This window comes from Tauraco erythrolophus, chromosome Z, assembly GCF_009769465.1.
Source record: "Tauraco erythrolophus isolate bTauEry1 chromosome Z, bTauEry1.pri, whole genome shotgun sequence".
Taxonomy (NCBI): Eukaryota; Metazoa; Chordata; class Aves; order Musophagiformes; family Musophagidae; genus Tauraco; species Tauraco erythrolophus.
This window is the reverse complement of record NC_141496.1, coordinates 11,545,840-11,565,914: the sequence shown is the minus strand read 5'-3', so window position 1 is coordinate 11,565,914 and position 20,075 is coordinate 11,545,840. Positions and strand designations below refer to the sequence as shown.

General features: G+C 51.4%; 1 protein-coding gene across 1 annotated transcript in view; it reads right to left on the bottom strand.

Annotated features, from left to right (window-relative positions):
* Positions 1-20,075, bottom strand: part of CNTFR (ciliary neurotrophic factor receptor) — a 212,111-nt gene that overhangs the window by 149,767 nt on the left and 42,269 nt on the right. The window contains exon 2 of the mRNA XM_086629731.1: positions 8,721-8,825. The gene's annotated coding sequence lies outside the window, so the exon portion shown is untranslated. The remainder of the gene's footprint in view (positions 1-8,720; positions 8,826-20,075) is intronic.

The window sequence follows — 20,075 nt, the reverse complement described above, 5'->3', positions numbered from 1 at the left end:
TTGGCTGCTGTCCCCTCACCAAGCCATCCAAGGGTTCAGCAAGGCAGGACAAGCCCAGTCCCCTGGCATGGGAGCAAACACAGGGGTGCGAGAGCTGTCCCCTCCACAGCCGTGTACATCCCAGACCACAGCTTAGCAGTGTCGACCGAACACCCACCAGCACCTGAGTCTTCACACCTCTGGATAAGCTAAAAATAAACGAAATACAGGTTCACAGCGAGTCAGCGCCGGGTTTAAGAAGCACCACTGTCGCTTCGCTGCGGAAGCCAGGCATGGAGGATGAGGAAAAAGGGTTTCAGAGGGATCTTCTGAAACTCGGATGGCTTTTTGATTTGGGAAGAAAACCTAAAACCGGTTTGAAAGGAGATCTAAACATCATGTCAAAACCCAGCGCTTGATCTTTTTCACAAGTGGGCTTTCACTTTCTTCTGCTGAAGCTATCTGCCAAGCACAACACAGAAACATGAGCTACAGAAACACAAGCTATTCCCGTTGATCCAAAAGTATTTTTCACCAAATGAGCCATTCATCTGAAATCTTTTTGCCCAGATCTTCTGTAGGTGAGCTGCTCACAGCAGCCCAGGATTTATGCTCAAATGAGCATTTGCGAGTAACAGACAGACTAGGATTCATAGTGAAATGCATCATCAATAAATCAGTCAATCACTGCTCCCGCCCTCAGCGCTGGGCTGAAATCTCACGTAACTATTCAGCACTTTGTCAACCTTTACTCCAGCAAAGTCTGGGTAAGAGACCTCAGGATTTAGCCTATCGATTGCTTACTATTGTTTGTGATGCCCTACGTGCGTTAGACATGCTCCCTTCAAGCAAGATTAAATACCTTGCTTATGGCATTGGAATCCAAGGGAAATTATCTTTTACAAGCACAGGAATAGACAAGTCAAATTGTCTCGTGCAACGGTCCAGCGTGGTGCAAGGGTGACCTGAACCCTCTCTCTCCATCTCGCTGCCAGGGAGGGTGGGATGCTGCAGCGCTGGCTCACCCTTGGGCTGGTGTAGCGAGCCCCACGGCTGTGGCACGTTTCTGCTAGTTAAATGCGATTTTGGCTGTGGCTCCAGAGCCTCTGCGGCTTTCAGCTCCTCCAGTAGCGTTTTGTTGCAAGAACAATAGAGTGACAGCTCCCCAGCAGCTTTGAGTAGCATCCCCAGCTCAAAGGCAGCCTTAATACCTCCGCTGATCTGCAGCCTTTCAGTTTCTACATTCGTTTGAAGTTAAGCTGATCTAACTTGGCTGAGTGGGCGCAGACGGAGTCACTCAACCAAAGCCGAAGCGTGTCGCAGCAGGGCTGCCGCAGACGCTCGGCAGCAAAGCGGATGTCCCTCCACCCAAGGGACAGGGCTTGTGCCCCGCACACCATCACATATATCAAATGTATTAACACAGACAGACGTAAGTGACCATCCTGTCCACCAAACAGCAATCCTGGGTCATTTCCCCACTGCTACCATAAAGTAAGGAAATACAGCAACCGTTCGCAAGGCAGAACATCTCTTACTAGCCCTCTGAATGCAGCCCGCCCTCCCAGCACCTTGAAAAGTATCGATGCCACCAGCCTTCAGCCTCCAGATCCAAGCCTGATGTCCAAATGAAGCCAGGAGACAGCCCGACTGCCCCTGCAGCATGCAGGCAGAGCACTGAAAACCAAGCCAAGAAAAACAAGACCGCAAATAACTTTCTCGCGAGAGTCCTGGTGCTCCCTGGATTTGCCCAAAGGGACCCCGACTCTGGCACCACAGGTGCCACAGTTGGGATGACAACAAGATCTCAAGGCAGCCCAAGATGAGGGTCTGCTGCTTCCCGGCTCTGGGAAGCTGGATCTGCCTGCTTTGTATGGTACAGGTGGCTTCAAGGTTTTACCGATTGCTGACGCAGAGGCACAGGGACACCACCATCTCCCCAGGCAGCCCTACCATGGGCTGAGCCCAGCTAGGGATGAAGGGCGCTTAGAAGGAAGATAAAGTCTCACTTTCTAAGTGTGCCTCTCCCTGCTGACACCACTCAGCACACAGGGAAAAAACTTTTAGCAACTAAAAACCTGTAATTCCTCCGGCAAAAAGCAGCCTGCAGAAGCACCTAGCAACTTTGTAAGGGGAGGTAAATAATAATAATAATAAATAAATAAATCAAGGGTTTACAGCATCCAGACTCGGACCATGGGCTGCCCTCCCAACCCCACAGCACGCCCATGGACTGGAGATGGCATGCCGATTCCCAGGCTTCACCCACACATCCCACTGCAAGGCAAGCTGATTTCTGATGGGCGTCCCGCCTCTCGCCTTGTTTTATTTCTGCTTGGTGCCCGACCTCCCCCTCTCCTCTGGGTACTCTTCCTGATGCCGTTTGTTCCTGTCCTTTATAGCTCTGCCTGCTGTCACTCGCGTAACCTTGCCTGTTTGGTAATTTGGGGCAATAAAGTGTCACTGTGGGGAAAAAATACAGCGTCACAGTGGCATATAAATCTCTGATCCATAAATTGTGCCGGCCCCCACATGCATGCCCCTCCTTTTCAATGTAAAGTCCAACAATTTAGAGCAAGAGGAAGGAAAAAAAAAGAGCCGGTAATACATGATCTTACTGCAGGGCAGCACTGAGCTGCCCTCGTCAGGGGCTGCAATGAATGCTATGGGGCTGGTGCACGCTGTAAATTGCCCTGCAGACACAGGGATTCGGTGGAGACTTCCTAGAGCTATTCAGAGCTTAAAGAGTTATCCTAAAGCGAAAAATAATACAACAGACGTTGCTAAGGGGTGCCATCAGTGCTGCGGTCTCCCTCCCCTAGGCACAGCCCCGCCGGCACTGAGCAAACGTGACCTGGGGAGCACCACGGCCATGGGACAGGCACAGGTGTGTGCAGCTGAGCCCCTTGCTCCTCTTCCCACCCAGATGTGGGATCCTGCCCATCTCCATTGCAGCTGGGCAGGTCCTCCAGTGGATCCCCACCAGCACCCGTTCCCCTGGGGCATTAGAGGGGACCTCGACGAGGCAGGTCTGCACTTTTCCCACCCCCTCCCCCTCCATCTGATGCAGCAAGGTCCCTGCTTTACACAGCCATGTGCCCACCTCCCAGCTGACAATGGTTTCCCATGGCTCAGCACCAGGACTTGGTGGGGCAGCTCCCACCCCAGGCAAACACACCCCACACATTTGTGGCTCCCCTCTGATCCCCAGGTCTACTGCACAGAGCATTGGGCATCCACCACCACAGTGCCCCAGGAGCCACGATACCTGCAGCGGCCATGACACCATCTGAAATGGTTTCAGAGGGAGAACAGTCTCTCTCACTGATGGTTATTTCTTTTTAATTGGAAAACACTGCTTGCCTCCATCAGAACCCTCATTTACTGAAGGATCACCTGGGTCACACTGCAGCTCAGCATCCCGGGCCAGTGGTAATAAGTCACCTCCAGCACTACTGCTGCCTCTCTCCCAACCCAGCAGACAGTCCCTCTCCCACACCCACGATCCTCGGCGCGTCAGGGATTCATTCACCACCTGTCACACAGAACAGCTGCATTAAAGCCTTCTCCTGGCACTGACATCTTTCTTGACATCCATAGCTCACCTGAGCAGCTAAGTAACACTCCTGTGAATATAAACAAGTGGAGGAAAGTGCATTCGCTAGACAGATAGCTTGGGGAAGTGTCATCACCTGTTGAAAGCCCATGTGTGGTTTTGTAACAAAGGTATTTGCTTCCTGTCTTGCCCACCCGTCAGAGGAATATATGAGCAAAGCTAAGCAGCACCCTGGAGACAGGCTAAAACCAAGTGGAGAGCAAGGGATGCTCCGCAGGAGCCGTGCAGACAAACACATTACGAACACCCCGGGGAGGAGAAATCTCCTTTCTCCTAGACTTGGGAACGGCAGGCAGCCAGAAGCCATCATGCAACTATCCTGCAGCTGATCAAGAGGATGAGTTAAAAAACAAAAAAATGTCAGTCTTGGACCTCAAACCTGCCCATGGACAACTCCTTTCCTCCTGCAGCCACAATCCACTGAAGCCAGAATAAAAAAGGCACTTACTGTGAAGTCTCCAGCCCATCGCCGTGGTGTGGGCACAGGGACAACCACCCTGTGCCAGCGTGGGTCCCAGCAGGTAATGAGCCCTGCGCGAGCCAGCTGCCTGCCGCAGCAGCAACAGGGGCCAGTGGCACGCTGGGCTGTGGGCGCAGCGGCACAGACAGCAGCTCCCACAGCGCTCGGACCACATCAAGGCATTGCTCCTAGTTTCGGGAGCCACGAGACAAGACATGTTGATTAATGGGAGCAAGTTCAGCAGGGGCCAGTGAGATGGACAGGGAAATTGTTGGGAAGACTGAGCCAGGCTCTTTGCTGCAAGACACAGCAAGAGGATGAGCGACATGGGCAGCAGCTGAAACAAAAGGTTCCCATCAGATGCAGGGAGAAACTTTCCTCCCTTGCGAGCTCACCAGCACTGGAACAGTACCTATGCTCTTTCCATACTCAAAGTCTTTCAGGTGCAGGCTGGATAGAGCCCTGAGCAACCATGTCCTACCTCAGACGCCTGCTCACTGCAGAACCTCTGCTGGACTTTAGATCTCCAAGGTCCCTTCCAAAACGGATGGTTTAGCAAGTCTATTGTGAAAAAACTGTGTCTGCAATGTCACATCAGGCCACTGCTTCCTAGGGTCATAACTAAGGGAAAACAACACAGCACCTTTAACCACAATACTCAAAAGTAGGCAGAATCAAGCCTTTGCCCCTTCCCCATTCCCGCTTTCATGACTATTATGACAGAACAACGTATGGAAGGAAACAAAGCACAACTCTACCATATAAACACAGGTACCCCTTCACACCAGGAACCAAATCTGGAGTTGGTAATGCATTTCACCCCACCCTTTCCACCGTCCCCTCAAAATCCATACACTCATTGAAGACATATATGCAACATACGCTGCAAGACCTGTGCTAACTTGGCCTGAGGAACCACTCCAAACGTGCAGTTTGCACGGCTGGTATGGATGCAAATGTCCTTGATAGCATTTGATGAAGGAGGAAAACGCATGAGATGTAATGTGGCAGTGGCCACACGTGCTGCTTAGGAGGTTTAGTGTGAACAGCAGGAAAAACTTCTTTGACAGAAGGGTGGCACAGCTGAGAGCCAGGCACCCCAGGAGATGGGGTTGTCCATGCTTAAGCTGTGAACGCTCAGCTAAACAGCCACACTGATCTGATGTAGAGTTGGTGGCAGTTCTGCTCTGGAGACCTCTGAGATCACTGTGGGTCTATGAAGATGCAAGAACAAGATGAGAGATCGCTGGTCAGACCTTATCTTGGCCACCAACTCCACAAACACCTACAAGATCTCTCAGCCACCTCATTCTTCCCATTCAGAAAGCAGATCCCTCCTCGGAGGAAGGACAAAGCCCACCTAGAAGTAGTACCACTGTGGGCTGTGCCTGGAGGGGAGGCACCTAAACCAGAAAGTAGAAGAGATTCCTTCAGACCCAAGCACTGCTAAACACTTCAAAAAAAAAAAAACCTGCATAATAAAGTGACAGCAGCAAAGCTTTGGCAAGACATCTGTCCATCTATAAATAGAGCTCAATCGTGCGTCCTTATCGCAGGGCTTTGATGCGTTTAGGGAGAGCATTTTTTTTCCCCTTCGCCACCGAGTCCCAGGCAGCACAGATAATGGGCTTGAATCGATCCAGCTCAAGTATTACTAAACTTCCTACCACGGTGGCAGCACGCCAGCCTCAAAGAGGACAAGAGAACATGTGTCTGTTCAGAGCCAACCACAGGAGCAGGCAGAAATTGCTTTAGACTTTAAAAAAAAAAAACACAACAGGTGCTTTTTGCAGATTTGTAGATCAATCTACAATGTATTTTAGAGGTTTAAGAAAGTCAATAGAAACAAGATATATCATTGCTGCGCAAGAACCTGAGATGTCGTATTTCTATTTATGCTGCTACGAGCGCTCCAGCCGCGGGCTCCTTGTCCTGCTGCTCCCTGCCGCCGTCCCACATCGCTGCTTCTCTGGCAGCAAAGCCAAGGGAAAGGGCTTCCTCCGCTGCTGCTGATCACAACCCCGTTGGGTTTGCCAGGACAACTCAGCCCTGGGGCTGGTTGGGGTCTGAGATACCCTAAAAGTGTCACCACCACAACTCTTGCACCATCGTGGCACAATTTGGAGAGGCCTTGCACGGATCCCCTTGCAAGCCCTCTTCCTCACCCAGCTCCACTGCAGAGCACTACAAAGCATAGTCAGAACTCTTCTCCCCCTTTTTTATCACTATTAACTGAGCCATGTGACATGCCTTATCAAACCAGACCTAAATCATGCCTGCTCCTCCCTAGGTCCTGTGTAACGTGTCAGACATTAAACATGCAATTAGCCCACGTTTACAAATCCATAAGAGGCTCTCGGTGGCCATCCATCACTCCGGGGCAGGATCGCTCATGGAGCCTGTCCTAACAAGTCACGAGGAAGTGAATCTCACTGGAACCCAGCACATCCATTTCCCAGCCTCTACAAGGCACAAAAAGTATCTCCTGGCTTCCACTCCTTGCCTCAGAGGGGGAAGGATAACGTGTGTATTGGGGGTGGAAAGAGTTGGCTGCACACTCATGCTGAACAGGCAAAGCCCCCGCACTGCAGGATGCCTGGCTCCAGCCATCCTTCTGCCCCAGAGCCCAGCCGGGCATGGCAAAACAGGTCAGGCTGCAACATGGGAAGCAGAAAACGGCTTTTATCCTTTCTACCAGGCTAAAACAAGTGCAAACGCCTGCCGTGCATCTCACCCGAACCCCACCGACACTCCCTTTGGGAGCAAACCCAGGCAAGGAAGCCCAGAGCTGTGACAGGGCAGGGACTGGTGGCCGAGGCACCGGGGCTGGCAGGAGTATCAGTCTGCTGCCACTTCTCCAACCACCTTCCCATCTCTCTGCCAGGCTCGAGCTGCTCCAACAGCACATCAGCGGGGCTGGGCTTTTATCCCTCTGCTGCCGTGTATGAGTGGGAGCCAAGGGACATATCACTCAGCAAAGCCAGGGAAGAAACAAGCAGTGTTAACCGTTAGCATGTGTGTACGGAGACCCCTCATAAACTCTTTTTTCCCTTGCTCCCATCTGCTTTTCTCTGGGCCACTAAATCCAATTCAGCAGTGCTCAGAGCTCGTACCGAAGCTGCGACGCATTTGTCAGATCCCTGACTAGACCCATGGCTAATTTTATGACGCTAATTTATCTCATCATATTATATCGCTTTCATTTCATCCCCCCGGATCCCATTACTGCCAGTGTACCTTGTAGCCAGCATGTAACAGTAATTGGTATTATTAGCGACGTACTCTCCTCGAGCTGCTCTATTTGCAGAGCTGCAAGGAGTCCCATGGGTGGGATGGTCCACAGCAAGGACAGGGAGGGAAGGGGTCCTTATTCCACACCACTCCGCAGATGCCATGATTGGGCAATGCCAAAGGCAGAGGAGTTTGTTGCTGCAGAGCACCTCTGCGCGCGCGGACCCCAGCCCGCTCCCCACTACAGCTCCATCAGGGGCTGTCCCCACCCCTGCGGTCCCTTAACCTTGAGCTTTTAATTCAAAAGCCCGTGTTCAGCCTTGCACACAGGGAGCATTTCTCTCCTTGCCTGTGGCTCAGGGGATACAGGACTCTGCTGATCCAGGCTAAAAGAGACTGCAAAACACCCCTTAGAAGCACAATATGGCAGGAGAAGGCAGGAAAACTCATGTCACCTCATGCTATTTTGGCCAATAGTTTCTCCTCTTCAGTGTAAGCTATTGCTTTTCCAAGATCAACGTAATTAAAGCCGTGCAGTTTTAGCTTAAGTAGGAGGCTGCACTAGTCCAACAGTGACAATTCCCACTTAAGATGTCCTTGCCCGGCATTTAGAGACTTGTTAAATTTTAATTCACCGTTTTCATTTCTCAAGCACAGCACCAGCAAGCACCAGCTTCCCCAGCATGGCTCCGCAGGGTCTGCGTCCCCAAATGGAGCAGCCCCATCAACAGGCCCCTTCCCTGCTCCATTAAGGCCCCCATGGCTTGGAGAAGATGACTCCAAACCTCTCCTCAAGAAACAGTATGTTATCCCTACCCTATACAAGGAACATATGCAACAGGTCTCAGAGCTAGAACAACCCCTTGGCCATGGCTAGTGATGGTGGTGGTCTCCTAAGGGGATGCAGCTTTTTTCAGCAGAGCCCAGGCAAGTTCATCACATCTGTGATGCTGCAGCCCTCAGTGCAGGAAAGCAGAAAGAACATCCAGCGGGCCTGAGATCTTGAGATTGTGCTTGTCTGTGAGAGGTGGCACCTCACCTCCCACCACAAAGCAGGGCTGGGTGACACTTACCTGCTCCAGAGTAGTTCAGCCACCATGGGGACCTCTGCTACCCCAGTTAGATCACGTGTTCTCGAGCTTCTCTAAGAGCTTTCAAGCAGGAGGGCTCTCTATGGAGAAGCCTCCCACATACAGTCCACGTTTTCCAAGCTCTTCATCCAAACCTGGCCCTTTACAACCTAAATAACCACTGTCAGCATCTGTCTTCTTTTCACAGCAGCACACCAGAGCCAGGGGCAGCCTTTTGCCATGCTTTAATAAACGCCATCCTAGCCAAAAGACAGATGGGCTGCAGCCCCACCACGGCCAGGTGGCCCAGGGCGCACCAACCAAGGACAAGCTGGATGCGCGAGTATTTTAACCCACCTCTTACCTCTCCACCAGTCCAGAGTCCTTGGGGCGTCCCCAATTTCTCATCAACGTCTGGGGTATTCTTCCGGCTGCTCGATCAACCCTCGCCGCTCAGACCTGGGATTTTCTTCAACAAAACAGAAGAAGACAACCTGTCAGGTTACCAGGTGGAGCTCTGCCATTGCTTCTGCTTTAGAAATCAGCCGAGGGAGGGGCGGGGGGGGGCATCTGTTTTCCAGCCCTGATAGCTGGGAGTAACCGGTGTAAACGTGAAGCTAGTTTAAAGAAAGAGTCCTCCCACATGAGCATCGCAGTCCAGCCCCAAAGCACGCATTTGCTTAATTATTTCGATTTGGAGAAATGAAAGGGGAGAAGGGAAAAAAAAAAACCAACCCACAACTGCAGCTTAGGGCATCTCTGATCTTCTTTAAAGACAGACAGCAACGTTCCCCAGCCAAAAGAGCACAGCACCGAGGCATTTGCCCACGAGGTCTCGCACCGCCTAAGCCCTAATCCTGCAAAGCCTCACGCACGTGTTAAACCGTGCGGGGAGAGGCCAGCCTCGCCGAACCCGGGGGTGTGAAGAGGAAAGCACGCACGTACGGCTTTGCAGCACGGACGCCGAGGACTGGAAACGGGAGAGAGGCTTTCTGTGCTACGTCTGACACGCTGCCCGGTGAGACGGAGTCTGAGGCATTACCGTAACCAGCGGTGCCTTCGGTTATGGCAGCAAATATGCTTTTTGCGTTACACAAACAAATTATCAGCCGAGATCCGCGCTCGTTATCTAGCTCTTGTGGCTCAGCTCGTGTTGTTCCCCACCTCCTTTTTAAATGTTTTGAGGAGAAGAAAAAAAAAAAAATCTTACATCTCTGCATCATTAAAAATGAAAAATAGGAGCCAAACTCCACTGGCAAGAGGAAAGTCTGGGAGTCACTCCTGCGGAGATGCTTTCCCAAGGGCGACAGCGACTCCAAGCCTGGAACACCACGTGCTTGACTTAGCACCTGACGCTGAGCCGATGAGCTTTGCCAGAGCCCTTCCCGGGACCCCATCCAAAGCCTGGGCGAGCCATCGGGAGGATGCTACAGAAACCTAAACTACAACCCTCGTCCACCTCCCACCCACCTATCAAACCTAAACAAACAAACAAAACCCCCCAAACTCTGCTGGGTACCTGATGGACAAACCCTCATTTGCAAAGCGCTGGGAAATAATTAAAAAGTTTTCCCAGAGCTTAAAAGGAGGGAAGCAGACCGTTTGTCATGCCGGCAGCCATGGTGTGCCACAATTTATCATGCTTGTCAGGTGTCAGCCACCAAGAAATTTAACTCCAGCTGCCCCGAGCCCAACACCTACAACGCCCCATCACTCAAAATCTGCTCTGCCAGGCACCCCGGAGCTGACAAGTGACTGGCAAGGAGGGGAGAGGGCTCCTCCCCACCAAACCTCCCCTCATTCTGCAATGCCAATGCAACTTTTTAGATTTTTTAATTTATTTTTTTTTCACTGACAGATGAAGCGAAACAGAGGAGATCAGGCTACAGCAAGTGGCGAGGATCGTTCGTCACTACCTGGCCAGGACCCACCTGGGCTGTCACTCCAGCTTGGCAGGGATAGGACAAGAGAGATGGCTTCAGTACCGAGCGCCCTCAGGGAGGTTTTCGCAGCATCCTCTGCTTGTAAGAACATGGAGTTGTAAGGACATGGCTCTCGCAGGGACAGTGCCTTATGCTAGGTATAAAGTGCAAAATCCCGATGCCTTGGCTGAGAGATGTCCCTGGAACCCACTCATATGGAAAGGACTGACAATCCCTGCTACCTCTGTGTCCTGTCCTGATGGGATGAGCCATCCCTACCACTGGTCCAGCAGCCCGGCTTTCCCCATGGAAGTCAAAGCATGGATTTGCTTTTTAAGAACCCCAAATCGAGGTCAAATTGGGTTTTGGAGGAGCTCAGAACACCCAAGGCAGGTCACCAGCTGAAGGACCTGGCTCTGGGTATGACCTACCACTGAGCTGGCAGGAAGATGTGTGAGCTAGACTGCCCCAAAAACAGGGGACCAGCCTTGACCGCAGCTCAGGCAGGCTCAAATAAGAGGCCAATGTCACCAGACACAGAGCAGGGACAAGTCCTGGGCAGGTCCCAGCAATGCCATGATCAGGACACTTAATCAATGTGACACCTGCTGTACAGGTCCTGGTGGGGCTGCCCCCAGAAATACTCCTTTTGGCCACTTCTGTAGCAAAAAACTGAGTTAGGAGGAGCCTACAACGGTTGCAATGCAAAAGCACTAACAGTTTTATCGGGTCCCTGCAAAACCGTGAAAGAAACCCAGCACCCACTGCATGCTGCATGTCCCACATGATGCATCTGCACGCTACAGCAAGGGCTAAGGGATAACCAAACCGCTTCTTGCAAAAAGAAAGAAAAAAAGCCAAACATACAGCATTTGCCAAGAAAAAAGAAAAAAATCCTTTTCCCAGTGCAAGCCAGGGCTACGTTGATCAGGGATTGATGGGTTTTACTCGTACCAACAGAAGGGGCCAGCAGTTTCCAGCGGCAAGGCATCCCGTGCAAGAGCCAGGGCATAGGCTTTGCACTCACATGTGCTCAAAGCAGCGCAGTTCCTGCCGTGGGAGCAGAGCGGCCGCTACCCTCCCCGCACACGCAATATATAATACACCCACACAGCAGCGTTTTTCAGAGGCTCGCAACTTGGCGCGGGGAAGGTGGATTTTCATGGCGTCAGCAACAAGCAGATCCCTAACACCTGGTTGAAAACCTTCCCCATAACTGTCAGACCCGGTCTCATAGCGCAAAGATACTAGAGTTTTCTTTGACGCAACATGAGCGAGAATTTATTTTATTTTTTTTTTTTTAAGCTGCGGATAAACTAACGTCTTTTTCTCCCCCAAACTGTGTTCTGAGAGCAGCTTAAAACCCTCTTTGCTAAAATTTTCCAAAAAAATTCAGCCGGAGGCAGAGACATGTGAAGTTTCAGTCCAAATGGTTAAAGGCTGGCGTAGTTTCAAGCAACTGAAGACAGGGGCTTATAATCAGAAGTGTCAGGCAACCTTAATTATATTATTTCCTGAAGGAAATAGTTTTCCCTGCCGAAGTCCAGAAGTTATTAAAAAAGTTGACCTTACTGGAACCAATCAAGATGGAGACAAGAAGCCTGTGATGGATTTTTAAGGCAGGCGAGTTCGCCCATCTGTATTTTCAGGGGTCCAGGATTTTAGGACAGGTGTTCCCGGAGAAGTCTGGCCCTGCAACAGCCCCACGGCCAGGAGCCAGGGTGCAGAGCCCCCTCCATCCATCCTCCCCAAGTCCCCCAGGCGAAGGGACACAGGATCCCCATGCGCCCGAGTAGGGTGTTTGCCTGCGCCCAGATCGATTGCTTCGCCAAGGCGAGTGAAGAAAAACATCCGGCTGCTTTGTAGCTGTCAGGAGCACACAGGCTTTTTGTCTGTCTCTTCCCCTGCGCCCATAAATAAAAGTGACAGCAACTTTATTTAGGACTTCTTCCAGTTTAAAGGGGATGGAAGAAAAGTGAAAAATGAAATCGTAGCTCAGCAAAGGTGGAGGGGGAGGATCCTGGAGGCACAGCTCAGGCTGTGCCGTGGCTAAGGCAGCCTGGGCTGGCAGCAGCCCTTGCCTCATTCCCATCAGTGCACTCTTCTCCTCTGCCCTTCCAGGCAAACGAACCCCGTCCCACGTGCCCCCATCTCCTGCCACCCACCAACTCCCCCAGCACGAGCCAAGAGGCTCAAGCGTCTGGAGGGATTCAGCGGTGGAACAAGCATGTCTCCTTTCCTCCCAAAAGAGATTAAAAACACCCCAAATAATTTGGAGGACAAAGTCACCTGCTTCTCACATACGTACAAATCTTGTACTCAAAGCATCACCAGCAGCCCCGAAATGCAGCTCATAGAATGATAGAAAGGTTTGGGTTGGAAAGGACCTTCAAGATCATCTGAACTCCCCTGCCATGGACAGGGACACCTTCCACTAGATCAGGTTGCTCAAAGCCTTATCCAACCTGGCCTTGAACACCTCCAGTGTTCCAGTTCAACCTGCTCCAGTTGTGTGTTCCACCCTTTTTGTAAAAAATTTCTTCCTTATATCTAATCTAAATCTAAATTATATCTAATGTAAATCATCCTCAGCCCTGTGCAGCTCATCAGCATCGCTGAGCAGCAAGTGCAGCATCTCCACCAGTGTCCAGCACCATGGGAGGTCCTGGCTGTTTTGGCTATAACCTCGGATGAGTCTTTTGCAACTGGGTAGAGACCTCCTTTCCATAAAAAGCATGGAAAGAGACCCAAAATGCAAGGCAGGAGGTGAAGGCTGCTCTGTGAGAGGGCTGAGCACCCAACAGATCTGGTCCCAGGCAATGGCCCTGCATGGGGGAGCACAGCCAGGGCTGCAGCATCCCACCTCTATTCCCCCTCAGCTCCCTGCAGCGTCTCCCAGCACCACAGCACCTCATGTATCACAATGGTATTGGAGCACACTGAAACCTGGAAAGGTTCAGGTTCAGCTGTGTGCAGCTCCCTGGGGACAGAGGCTGCGAGTGACCTCATGGGTTTCTTCCACCACTGCCCTCTCCGCTGCCGTTGAGTCAGAGATTAACGACAGGCCATTTGTCAGCACCGGTGGCATCATCGCCAATCTCATTTCTGAGCAGACATCTGACCTCGCTTGCATCCCTGAGACCTGTGTTACCACACGGCTCAGGCAGCCTCCTGACAGCTCCCAGGGGATGCAACGTAAGGCAGGGAATCGGGCTGTGACACAGCCTGGTCCTCACTCAGGCTGCACAAGACAAACCTTTCAGCTGCAGGGTGAGCCCTGAGGCTCGTCCCATGCCCTACCTTTCTCCCGTCTGGTGCCCAGGCAAGAGTCTTCCTTGCTAAGCACTGGATTAGGTTATGGAGAAGGGAGATCTGACCCCAAAGAGGAGGGCTTAGGCTAAGCCAACCTTGCCTGAATCTCAGGGTGCAGGGGAGACCTTTTTCCCAATCCCTTCGGCATACTGTGTCTCAGCCCCATCTGTTGCATCCCCACACTACCCAGCAAGACGGAGGCTTCAATGTGCAGCACCAGCTGTGGCACCCAGACCTTCTCCACAGCTAACCATGATCCAGGCTGAATTTTAACCCAGATCTCACTCAGTGAGGAGACGAGATAAAATCCAGACATAGATCCACCCTGCGTTTCTGAGCAGAGCTTGTACTTGCATCCTGCAGAGCAGATGAGCTGTGCTACAGGGTCCAGCACCCCTCTGCCCCAAAGCAGACCATGCTGCCACCGTGCAAGTCTACCATGCAACTGTCATTTGGACACCACACACATCTCAGAAAGGCAGTTAGTGAGACTGCAAGAGGTACTGGGGAATGGGGGAAAAAAACAGCTTCTGCATCAGGGCATACCAAGCACACCAAGACTTTTCAGCCTGGGAAGATGGAAAGAGAAGAAGGAGGAGGGAGACAGGACTTAGCCACAGGACCTCAGGCCAGCCGAACTGTGTTGGCCAAACCATGATGTTCACACAGCTCCTTGCTAAATGGCAGAAAACACAGGATTTCAAGAGGAGCAGGGAAAATTCACAGAGAAGAGGTCCTCTGACAAATCCTTGTCCTGATGCAAGCTTTGCCTCAACACAAGCCTCAGCCTTGGACAGCCCAATGCTGGGAGGATTGCATCCCCACCGGGAGGGACAAGGCACCCGGCAGGACGGCTCCTCATCTGCACTACGTCAAGCTGGGCCCAGCTCTCATACTTCTCATAAGATGAATGAATTAAAATTATGTGGGACTGGGAAAAGACACACTCAGTTAAGATGACGAAATCGGTGCCATTAAACATCGTTAGAATAATATGCCCAGAAAGCGTCATAAAAAGGAGATACCATATGACTGAATGCTCTCCAGATCCTCGTTTTTACACAGACCCAAAACACCAACCGAGAGTCTCTCCTGACGGCCAGCTCTCACAACTATCAGAAGGCTTTTTGGTTTTGTTTTGCAGTGTTGTTGTTTTTTTTTTCTGAGGAGCTTTTTGGGTTTTCAATTGAAACTACAATTCTCTTAGTTCCAGGAGGTGGGGGGGGGGGGTGTATGAGGGGGGAGAATTAAAAAAAAAAAGGCATTTTTAATTAAGTTGAAGCAAATGGCATTTTTGCTAGTCAAAAATATTTGACACAACATATAAATAAAAGATTTAAACCCTTCTGCTTCAGAGCTTAAGCATAAACCCACTGTCAGTCCCATGCCAGGACAAGTTCTCTCCTATGGGTTGTGCTGCCAGCGCCCTCCTGGTGCTGATGCTGGGAGGGAGGACAGGGAACAGCCACATCAGCCTGTTCATCCAAGTAAAACCCTACCAGCCCACGTTATCTCACCGCCAGCTGCCGTCTCCGAGGCTGGATCAGGCTCCCTTCCCAGCTCAACAAGCAAACGGCCAGCTCTGGTGGCAGGGAGGCGAGCAGAGCAGCACTGATCCCCTCCCTCTCCTTCCACCATCTGTATCCGATAACGGCATCGACCAGGAAGCGCTGGATGCTTTATTTCCTCGGCCACCCGGGCTGCACATCAGCAGCCATCAGGCCTCCTTCCCCATCCGTCGTGTCCATGACACGGCCGCCAACACCGTGACAAGACGCAGAGTGGCATCGAAGCCCATTTTGAAATCCTCCTATCCTATTCAAGCCAGAGAGGTTTTATACTGTTTGCCCCAATATTTAGGTACTGAGCTGACTAATCTGTGTGCAAGAAAAACGCCGGTGGCCCAGAAGCTGAGCAATCTACATCATTCATCATTTAGATTAGCTATTGTCTTAATCCTCTTTAAACTACTGTATAATACATAAGGGAATAGAAGTCCTATATGCTTGGGATATGCCGAAAAAAAAAACAGGTTGAAGCTCAGAAGCTTGGACAGAAGCTAGAACGACAGATCCTACCAAGCCACAGAAGAAAAAGGAAACCTGTTGCACCCCCTGACAGCTGGTTCGGCTTCTTGCTCTCTCCAGCCCAGCAGCCTGTAATTATTCCCTAGCCAGCTTCCTAAACAAACACATAGCTCCCCTGCCCTCACCACAAACCCCTTATGAACTGGGAACCCAGGCAGTGCCAGCCCATGCGATGCGGTCCTGCTAAAGCTGCTGCCCCAAGGACAAGCACCTCTGTGCCCCAGGAGCTGTGACATCCCCAGTCACCATCAGCCGCATCCGTGCTGCTCTCGGGCGAGGGCTCTGCACAGCCCAGTGTCACACTTCGGGGTCCTGCCTTGCAAACAAGTGGGCTCAGGTCAAGGATTCAAGTCCCCTTCGCTCTCCGGGATCACGCCGCGCATCGCCGCTGTGGCCAGACGAACAAAGAACAGGTTTCTTTACGGAAACGGCAAGGAGTGTGGGGGGAGAAGGAGGGGGGGCAACAAGGCAGTAGCAAATGAGGCTTTAGTTCATTGCCTGCCAGAGCTGAGGGAGCTAATAAACAGACAGATGAGAGCTAAATTGTCTTCTGAACCTCTGTATCAGTATTCACATTACAGAGGCTGCTTCCAGCAATTCCAGCGTATTAATAATAAATGCTACATAATTACAGCAGACTTGCTTTTGTCCTCTCTTCCTGTTTTCTGTCAATGTCTGCTTAACCCTCCGCAGCCCACGGCCGACTCTCCACCAGCACCAGCCCCTCCACGGGCGGCACAGCCTTGGCACCACCGATGGGTGCCTCTCCCAGCTCCCTCCTGTGCTGGACACTGTGCAAGGGGGGGTGAAGGAAAGCTCAAGCGCTGATACCAGTCCATGGCGATCACCTTCTACCTGTCAAAGCTGTGATGGTGTTGCTGCAGGGCATGAAAAAGGAATATTTGGGGCCTTGCAGGTAGCCTCAGGCTGGGATGAGTTAGGGACTGTGCAAGTGCCATCACCAAAGCACAGAGGAGCACTGAGTCACCCACAGCTTCTGAACAGCCAACAGGGTTTATGGCCTGCTCCTCTGGGTTTGGAGCTGGTGCTGCCTTCCCTACCGAGATGTTTTTGGGGTGTCTCCACATCATCCCACAGGAAGCCCTCCCACTGCACCCATGGTCCCAGGGCTGTCAGTGGTGATGGCTTTTTGGCATGCACGAGCCAAGAGTAATAATGCCACACACTGTTGGGAGCAGGAAGCAGGCTCTGGGACAACCCCAGAAGGAAGGAAGCAACTGTGGGAAGACATAGGAGATGACCCACACGTCCCAAGTCTGGCACCCAGGTGAGGAAGAATGAAGTCCTTGTGTACTCGAGTTGCAGACCAAAACCCCTCCAGTGTGAGCAGCGCTGCAGCCACCTCCCCACGCTGACCCCTCGCTCGCTGCAGTGCCAGGGACCCTCGGACCCAGCCGCTCTTCCCAAGGTGTATCGAAACACTGTGCCCTGTCTGACCATTTCATGAGTTGATTCAAATGAGCGTTAAAGACTCCCTGGCACTTTTCCCCTGAATTTTAGAAGCATTTCTTTCAATCTAGCTGCAAACTGAGCTCTGGAGCCTGCTTTGCTTCCCACAGGACTGTCCTGGTGAGCGTTTCTTCCTCAGTTGCAAGCAAAGAACATCAAAACTCTGGAGAAGGGTTCACGTTAACTGTTCAATAGCTGTTTACAGCACAGTATATGTTTAATTTGCACCTTTCAGGCTAGCTCTCTCTTTTCCCAGCCTGGCAAGGAGGCTGCCATGCTCCCTAACTAAGCTTCAATAATAGAAGAGAACAAATACCTCAAATGGGATTTCTGTGAGAAGAAACCGACATGCAAAACAAAGTGTGCCTGCCTTCCAGTGCAAATTAACTCAGCTTCTGCCCCGACTACAGATCTTTACAGACATGTGACCCACTGGACGGCAAATGAATGCCGAGCAACTCAGATGCAAATTTCTCCCTCCACAGAGAGAGCTTCAAATGCTAAAGGAACACTTGGCTCAAACAGCTGAGCATTAAGAAGCTTTGAAATGGGAAAAAAAAACCACAACTCAAACCCAGCTATGTCACTCACACAGGGAAGACAAGGCTGGAATGACCTAAAACTGGCTGTCCCTCAGACACCGGTGTCCCACCCTACCTGGGACATGCACAGCATTGCCCAGCACTGGCATCCTGCCACTGCTCTCCGATGGTTCCCATGGCTGCACATACCCACTTTGTGTTTTCCATGCTGTCTCCTCTGCAAGGTGAAGCACAGAAGCATTTTTCTCCCTGTGCATGTCACAGTCACTATTTTTGTGGTTCTCAGAAAACGAAGCAGCAATCAGTTGTTCAGAAGAAAATGCTGAAGAAAAAGAACCACAGCTCTTCTCTGTCCTACACTAATAAGTAGTGGTGCTGAGCAAAGCGACGGGTACGGACCGTGCAGGTGATGGGAAGAATGCACAGGACAGGAGTCCTCCAGACTGCTCACATGGTGTGGGCATGCCAGAGAATGATGGAGCAGAATGGGGAGTAGGAAAAGAGAGGTATCACTATCATCACATCAAGCTCTTCCTTGCAGGACAATATGAGGAAGGCTACTTTAGATTCATAGATTCATAGATTTCTAGGTTGGAAAAGACCTTAGAGATCATCGAGTCCACCCATCCCTAATCCCCATTAAACCATATCCTCAAGTAGATCATCCACCCTATTCTTAAACACATCCAGGGATGTTTAAGAGCAACATCGCTAATAGATAGCCATAGGGTATGAGGAAGCTCAAGTTCATCCCTGCTGGGTGGCCCTGGGCAGGTCACATCTCTGTGGGCTGCTTCTCTTGGAAGGGCAGCCCCAACTTCTTCACTGCAGGGACCTTTTCTCCCTGTCTAAAAGGCACTCAGCAGGCTGCAGTCTCCGCACACTGCCATGAGCTGGTCCAGTCGGGAAAGCAATAAGCCATATAGAAAGGGAAGGGAAACCCACCAAGAGCTGCAAAGAAGATGACATATGTCAGCCCCAGAAAGGAAGATGCCGAGCTGGACTGCAGCTCCAGGACACACGCAACCACCCAGCCAAGCAACCTGTGCTGCTGGAACAGCTCCCGTGCGCGGAGGGAAGTGATGGCCATGCCAGCCCTTCGCAGCACCCATCAGGCACACAGACAGCCCCCAGCACTGCAGGCACCGAGGACACTGGAGCACCCAGACAGCCTTGCACTCCCCTCTCAAAAGGGCACTCCCAGTCAAGCCCAAATCCTCCCAGCACAGATCCATGCATCATAGAGATGCTATAGAGTAAGGTGAGATTTCCTCCAGGATGATCAGCCAGGACTCTTAGATGCAAAGGCAGAAAAGCATTAGGCTTCCAAGCTCCCAGGCTCATCTCCAGGACTTTCTGCACCACATCCCCCTGCCAAGGCTGTTTCCCTGCTTTCCAGCAACATCCATATCTAAAACCACCTTCTAAATCCAAGGATGCTCCTAGGCCATTGATGGCAGCACATTGCAGGCTGCATGAGCCTCTTGCGTCAGCCCCCTCCACAAGCCATTTCAAAAAAATGAGAGCAAGTTATTAATTACAAATTAAGCTGCTAATTGATACTAAGCTTTGTTAGGTCTAGGGGGAGAAGAGGCAGAGCTGTGCACCTCACATCATGGCTCACTAACTGCAACTGCGAGATCACAGAACCATGGAGTGATTTGGGTTGGAAGAGATCTTAAAGATCACCTAGTTCGAACCGACTTGCCACAGGCAGGGACACCTTCCACTAGATCACGTTGCTCAAAGCCTCATCCAACCTGGCCTTGAACATCTCCAGGGATGGGGCATCCATAACTCCTTTGGACAACCTGTTCCAGTGTTTCACTACCCTCATTGTGAAAAATTTCTTCCTTATATCTAGTCAAAATCTCCCGTCTTTCAGTTTAAAGTCATTGCCCCTTGTCCTATCACTATACACCCTTGTAAAAAGTCCCTCTCCAGCTTTCTTGTAGGCCCCCTTTAGGTACTGGTAGACTGGTATAAGATTACCCTGGGGTCTTCTCTTCTCCAGGCTGAACAGCCCCAACTCTCTCAGTCTGTTTTCATAGGAGAGGTGCTCCTGCCCTCGGATCATCTTTGTGGCCCTCCTCTGAACCCAGTCCAACAGCTCCATGTCCTTCATATGTTGGGGACCCAACAAGATGAGGGGCCCGAGCTCCCCAGGAAAGCTGCTGGGGATATAGTCACACTGCTGCCAGCCCAGGAATCTCTTAATGCTTCAGTTCCTCCAGCCTTGACCTGCCTCCAACCACTGCGACAATCAAAAGTTCAAACACTCTCCCAGTCGACAGTCATACCCAAGTGCGAATCCAAGGTCAGCACCCACAAACATCAGCAACTGCCTTCACCAGGCTTTTTCCGTAACACAGTAATCAGGGGTGAC